The following is a 7,285-nucleotide window of genomic DNA, read 5'->3' as shown; positions in this document are numbered from 1 at the left end:
GATGTGACATACCAGGCTGGATGGAGCTCAAACTGGAGTCACTATTGCTGGGAGGAATAACCTCAGATGTGTGGATGATATCACCCTAATGGCAGAAAGTGAAGAAGAACTTAAGAGCTTTTTGATGAAGGTGAAAGAGGAGAGTGAAAAAGTTGGCTTAAAACTCAATATTCAAAAAATTAAGATCATGACATCTGGCACCACCACTTTATGGCAAATAGATGGGGAAAAATGGAAACAGTGACAGATTTTATTTTCTTGGGCTCCAAAAATCACTGCAGATGGTGATTGCAAACATGAAATTAAAAGATACATGCTCCTTGGAAGAAAAGCTATGAGAAACCTAGACGGTGTATTAAAAAGAAGAGGCATCAACTGCTGACAAAGGTCCACATGTGATTTTTCCCATAGTCATGTATGGATATGAGAGTTTGACCATAAAGAAGGCCGGGCAGTGAAGAATGTATGCTTTCAAAATGTGTCCCTGGAGAAGACTCTTGAGATTCCCTTGGACATCAAGGAGATCAAACCAGTCAATCTTAAAGGAAATCAATCCTGAGTATTCATTGGAAGGACTGATGCTGAAGCTGAAGCTCCAATAATTTGGCCACCTGATGTCAAGAGCCAACTCATTGGAAAAGACCCTGATGCTGGCAAGACTGAAGGCAGGAGGAGAAGGGGGCAACAGAGGATGAGATGGTTGGATGGCATCACTGACTCAGCAGACATGAGTTTGAGCAAACTTCAGGAGATGGTGAAAGACAGGGAAGCCAGCTTGCTGCAGTCTATGGGGTTGCAATAAGTCTGACGTGACTGAAAGACTGAACAACGACAACAAGCAGAATGAAGGATATAAACAATATGACCATGTCATTAGATGCAGAAAATGCTTTTGATAAATTGAAACCATTTCACGATTAAAATTACTCAACAAACTGGCTACAGAAGAAAGGTATGCTTATGTTAGCTAGATTGATGCAGAATGACAGAAATGGCACCTGCCAGTGATGGGTTAGCTGTGTGGTGAGGAGTAAAGCAGTGACGTCTGCCAGCACTTCCATACAGGAGAAATTTCCTGCAGATCCCTGCCCATCTGGTACATGCCCTAAAATTAGTCAGTAAATCTCCTTGTCCTGTCACCCAAGTTCTTGTTAAGCTGTCTCTGCACTAGGACTTTGAGTGTGTGCAAGACCTTTCAAGAGTGAAGTCTCAGTTTTCCACAGCCCTCTGGCTCTCCCTAACATAAGCCCTGTTAGTTTTCAAAGCCAGAAGTTTCGAAGTTCCTTCAAAAGTTCAGGGAGCTTCAGACTCCTTGCTCTTTAGTGAGTACCGCAGTAGTTGTGGTATCCATCCTGCTTGTGGGTCCCCATGTCATGGGTGTGCGATCTGATTGGACTGCATTTCTGTCTCTCTCACCAATGTTGATGTGGCCTTTCGAAAATTTTCTTTGTTGTACAAAATCTTTTCTCCTAGTCTTAGAATCATTCTCAGCGGCCACTGTTCTATATACAGCTGTAGTGTTGATATGTCCAAGAGATGAAGGAAACTCAGGATCTTCCTGGTCTGTCACCTTAATCTGTAGTCCCACCCATTTGATTCTTTTATAAGTATCTGTTTCATGTAAGAGATTGGCATTTTTCCTTAATAAATAATTCTTTTTTTCAGGGGTTGTGAGATATTTTCTTTTAGTATATTTGAAGGTAATGTTTTCAGTATAATTTGTTTACAGCTTTATATACACGAATTATGTATACAGTTTTTGCCATTATGGCAAGATTTTAAATATGCAATATAAAAAAATTAGTGACATTGCTGCTATAGGAGAGAAAGCTTAGTTCAAAACAGCAGGCTGACTAGATAATTTCTTCAGACCTGGTTTGTATGTTTGTGTGATTTTGGTTGGGGTGGAGGAGAAGAAATGGTCTTTAGGTAGAAATGAAATGTAAATTGAAACCTAAATGAAAACTAGAAGTGAAATGGAAGGATGAGGGAAAGAACATTTATTTTTTTATAGAAGCAACAGCAAATGCAAAATTGTAGAGATGACAGGAGAAAGTCCAAAGGATGGTCATGAATTCTTCTTCTCAGAAGAGCTGCAGAAAACTTAGTATGAAAGATTACTTAGTAGTTTTAAGAATTCTTTCAGAAAAATTGACATTTTGCCATCTTCCAATCTATAAACCATTGATTTCATGAAAAAAATTAACTTATTTTTAAAATTTTCCTTCAGATTTCCTTTTCAATTATCTTAGACTTCCATGATTATTGCTGGTTTGGTTTCCTTGATTTTTCTTAAAATTTTTTGTTTCAATGATATACAAAAATTTATTACTTAATTTGTATACATTTAGAGGTTTGAATATATTTCATTTTGGCAACTGAGCACTTTGATAATAGTAATATATTCTTTAATTCCTCAACTGCAATTAATATTTTGACATAGTACTTAAAATAATTGCATATTTATTTAGAAAACAGTTTTTCCTTATATTTGTTCAAGATACTCTTTATTCTATATAATCTGTGAATCTTAATTTTTAATTTCAACATTGTGCATGTTCATTTACTTTTGAATAAACTGTGGGGATACTAGATATCAAATTCTGCTGCCATTTAAAATGGCATTTATTTGGACATGCATTGATTTTAATTTTCTTTACTTTTCAATGGAATCATGTTACTCCTTGCTTAATGTGGTTTAAAACTTTTTCAGTACTGTAGGATGATTGGTGAGCTAAACATGCTTGAGATATTGCCAATTTAAAAGAAGTCTGGGTGATGAGCTGCCAAGAGATAAGCACTCAAAAAATTTTAATCAGTTAAATATTTCAGCAACATTTACGTTGGAAGATAGGAAGAGCACTTTTAAATCATTTTTTGCAAGTCCAATAAAAAACAATTTCCCTATTTGATTTGCACTACATTTTTTTCTTTCCTTAAACTTTATTTGCTGGATTAGAGTAGAATCAGGCTGATTTTTACTAGATAATTATTATCATGCCTTCTGATTCAGATATTTTTCTAGGAAGACTTGTTTGCAGACAGATTAAAGGAGTGAACTCATGTAGCAGACAGTGTTCATTCTGGGTGTAAGAAAACTTTGAGAAAATTAACCTGAATAGAGATCAGATCAAAAACAGACTGACAGATTTAGGGGTTTAATGGCTTATGCTTGACTTGATATTTTATTTTGGACTTAAGCACTCTTTCACTTGGAGACCAATGCCAAGTTTTTGAAAGAATCACTGAAGGCTTGTCTCACTTGTCTGTTTCTCAGAGTGTCAGTGAATGGGTTCAACATGGGAGCAATAGATGTCATTAGCACTGTCACACCCTTATTAATAGCCACTGATTCTTTCACTGAAGGTTTGACATAGATGAAGATACAGCTTCCATAGGTGATGGAAACAACAATCATATGAAAAGAACAGGTAGGAAAAGCTCTTTTTCATTGCTGAGCAGAGGAGAAACTTAGAATGGTTTTGATGATATAAATGTAGGCTAGAACAACACACACGGGTCAAAATGTCTCTGCACAGCAGAGACAATAACCAACTGCACAATGAGCCATGTGTCTTAGCATGAAATCGTCAATATAGGAGATGCATCACAGAAAAAATAATCAATGACATTTGAATCACAGCATTTCAAATTTAGGAACAAAGTAAGTGGTGGTAATATGATCAACATGCCAGATACCCAACAGCAGGGGACAAGCCTCTGGCAGACTCTGCTGTTCGTGATGGTCACATAATGTAGGGGTTTGCAGATGGCCATAAAACAGTCATAGGGCATGGTGACCAGGAGAAAAAACTCTGTTACTCTAGAGCGATCAGTAAAAAACACTTGAATAATACAAATAGTATATCTAATTGACCTGCCATCTGTTGCTATGTTGTACAAATATCTATGGATAATAAAATTTCTATGAAGGTAAAATTTTGTAGGAAATAACACATGGCTGTTTTAAGGTGGGGATCCACTAAAATGAGGAATATGAGGGTCAGATTCCCATTTATACTCAACACATATGTAAGAAATAGAAAGATGAAAATTGGAATCTGAAGGTGAGGGTCATCCATCAGTCCTGCCAAGATAAAGGCTGTGAATGTGTGGTTTTTCATCACTGACTACTGAATTCAATTCAATTTGTATAAAATTTAAAATATTTTATCTGACATTTCTTTGAATAAAGTGGGATTAAAGTCAGAGAGCAGTAATCAATGACTACTAGAAATTAATTCACAGGCAGTTTCTTCTCTAAGGTAGTAATTGGTATTGTCAGTACTCTGGCGGTTATATTACTCAATTGTTTTTTCTGTTGCTTTGGCAGTTTGTGATAGATATTAAACATATTTTAAAAATTGTTCTGCAATCCAATTTTCATCTTTAATTTCACATTTGTAATCTATATCCAAGACAGAATTTTCTCATATAATTAGATTTGATCCACAATGTGTTGTGATTTGACAAACATGATTTTTCTTACGCTAAAATTGTTTTCTATTTTGAGGATGAATATTTAAATATAATCATTTGTTTCATGTCTTTTATAGAAGATTTGGTCATGATAGAATGATATGTAACAGCTAAGGCCCTATACACAGGTTCTGCCAATATATCTATGACTTACATTTTACAGTTTTCTGCTAAGACCAAATACATTTATGTTGCTTTATTCTGTGTTTTAACATGCAACTTCCACATTATTGGATGACTGCTCTGACTCTCCTTATGTTACTCTGCTAGTGTGAAATTTTCACTTAGTATTCACTGGATACACAATTCAGAGAAAAATTTAATGCACAATTTATTTGTTACGTGTGAAGAAGTGTTTGGCCCAATGATATAGAACTAGAAAAAACCCTGCATATTTCTCTTATGCTTCCAGTCTGTTAAGCATGGTAACACTCTAACACCTTGCTATCACTGTCACTAGGTTCCCAATCGCATTTAATTCTAGTGCTCGCCACACACCTGTCTTGATTTTCTCCATAAGTCTTAGTGGTAGTGGCAGCAGTTCGGCAATAAGAATAGGTCTGAGGCAAGAGTTTCATCATTCAACATCTGGTTTTCCAGCCTATGTTGATATAAACTAGGGACGTGTCTTGAATTCTCAGTCCTTCAATTGTTTATTCTTTAAAATGGGGGGAGGCGGTCCTAAGATGGTGGGCCACGCAGGCCCAACCAAGTCTGCACCTTTGTGGAATACCTGAGAACATGAACCTGAGCGGCTTAGACCTGGGAAGTGCACGCAACCCAGGGCCCACCTCAGACAGTTCACCGGCAGAGCGACCTAGAGCCTGAGAAGGGTAGACTGGGAAAGCACATGCGCCGTGAGCGCGGGCAAAGCCAGTGCAGCCCAGACACGGCAAGAACTCCCCACACACACCAGTGATATTTGTTTGTAGTGCTCCTCCCTCCCTACAGCACGACTGAGCAAGTGAGCCTGAATAAGTGACCACTTTGCCCCCTCATGTCAGGGTGGAAATTAGACATTCAAGAGATCAGCAAACAAAATAAACTAAAAAAGAGGGAACCTCTTTGGAAGTGACAGGTGCAACAGATTAAAACCCTGGAGTCAGCACCAACTACATTGGAAGGGGCCTATAGATCTTGAAAAGTATAAGCCAGATCAAGGAAATCTCTGAAACTGAACTGACCCCACACTCCCCGCAACAAGCCAGAGAAATTCCTAGATATATTTTTACTATTACCATTTTTTTTTAATAAAAAATAATATTTTTAAGTCCTCTCAGTTCAATTCAGTTCAGTTCAGGCGCTCAGTCGTGTCCAACACTTTGCAACCCCATGAATCGCAGCACGCCAGGCCTCCCTGTCCATCACCAACTCCCGGAATTTACTCAGACCCATGTGCATCAGGTAGGTGATGCCATCCAACCATCTCATCCTCTGTCGTCCCCTTCTCCTCCTGCCCCCAATCCCTCCAAGCATCAGGATCTTTTCTAATGAGTCAACTCTTCGAATGAGGTGGCCAAAGTATTGGAGTTTCAGCTTCAGCATCAGTTCTTCCAATGAACACCCAGGACTGATCTCCTTTAGGATGGACTGGTTGGATCTCCTTGCAGTCCAAGGGACTCTCAAGAGTCTTCTCCAACACCTCAGTTCAAAAGCATCAATTTTTCAGCACTCGGTTTTCTTCACAGTCCAACTCTCACATCCGTACATGACCACTGGAAAAACCATAGCCTTGATCAGATTTTGTTGGCAAAATATTGTCTCTGCGTTTTAATATGCTATCTAAGTTGGTCATAACTTTCCTTCCAAGGAGTAAGTGTCTTTTAATTTCATGGCTGCAGTCACCATCTGCAGTGATTTTGGAGTCCAAAAAATTAAAGTCTGACACTGTTTCCACTGTCTCCCCATCTATTTCCCATGAAGTGATGGGACCAGATGCCATGATCTTAGTTTTCTGAATGGTAAGCTTTAAGTCAACTTTTTCACTCTCCTCTTTCACTTTCATCAAGAGGCTTTTTAGTTCCTCTTCACTTTCTGTCATAAGGGTGGTGTCATCTGCATAACTGAGGTTGTTGATATTTTTCCCAGCAATCTTGATTCCAGCTTGTGCTTCTTCCAGCCCAGAGTTTCTCATGATGTACTCTGCATACAAGTTAAATAAGCAGGGTGACAATATACAGCCTTGACGTACTCCTTCTCCTATCTGGAACCAGTCTGCTGTTCCATGTCCAAGTCCTCTATTACTCCTTTAATTTTCATTTTTATAACCTACTATTACTTTGCCAAAAAAATGACCCTATTTTTAAAGGAAACTTAATATGTATATTTTTTAATGTTTGTGATTTTTTTTTAATATTGTATTCTTGAGAATCTAACTTCTACTCTAGATTTTTCATCTTTGCTTTTGATATTTTTTTAATCAATTTTGTACCTTTAAGAACCCAATCTTCAGTACCCAATTTTACTTGAGAGTGTGATTACTGGCTTGATTGCTCTCTCCCCCTTTTGACTCTCCTTTTTCTCTGCCGGGTCACCTCCATCTTCTCCCTCCCCCTTCTCTTCTCTACCCAACTCTTTGTATCTCTTTGTGTGTTCCAGGCTGTGGAGAACACTTAGGGAACTGATTACTGGCTGGATCTGTCTCTCTCCTTTTAATCCCCCCTTTCCCCCTCCTAGTCACCTCTGTCTCCTTCCCCCTCTTCTCTTCTCTGTGTAAGTCTGTGAACATATCTGAGGTATCCAGACTGTGGAGAGCACATAGGGAAGCAATTACTGGCTAGCTTGCTCTCTCCCCTTTTGATTCCCC

At 38.3% G+C, this 7,285-nt stretch overlaps 1 pseudogene; it reads right to left on the bottom strand.

The window, feature by feature from the left end:
• Positions 1 to 3,208: 3,208 nt before the first annotated feature.
• On the bottom strand, positions 3,209 to 4,124 carry LOC122680015 (annotated as a pseudogene).
• Positions 4,125 to 7,285: the final 3,161 nt, after the last annotated feature.

The sequence above is a fragment of the Cervus elaphus genome, chromosome 22 (genome assembly GCF_910594005.1).
Source record: "Cervus elaphus chromosome 22, mCerEla1.1, whole genome shotgun sequence".
Taxonomy (NCBI): Eukaryota; Metazoa; Chordata; class Mammalia; order Artiodactyla; family Cervidae; genus Cervus; species Cervus elaphus.
This window is presented reverse-complemented; position numbering and strand designations above follow the sequence as displayed.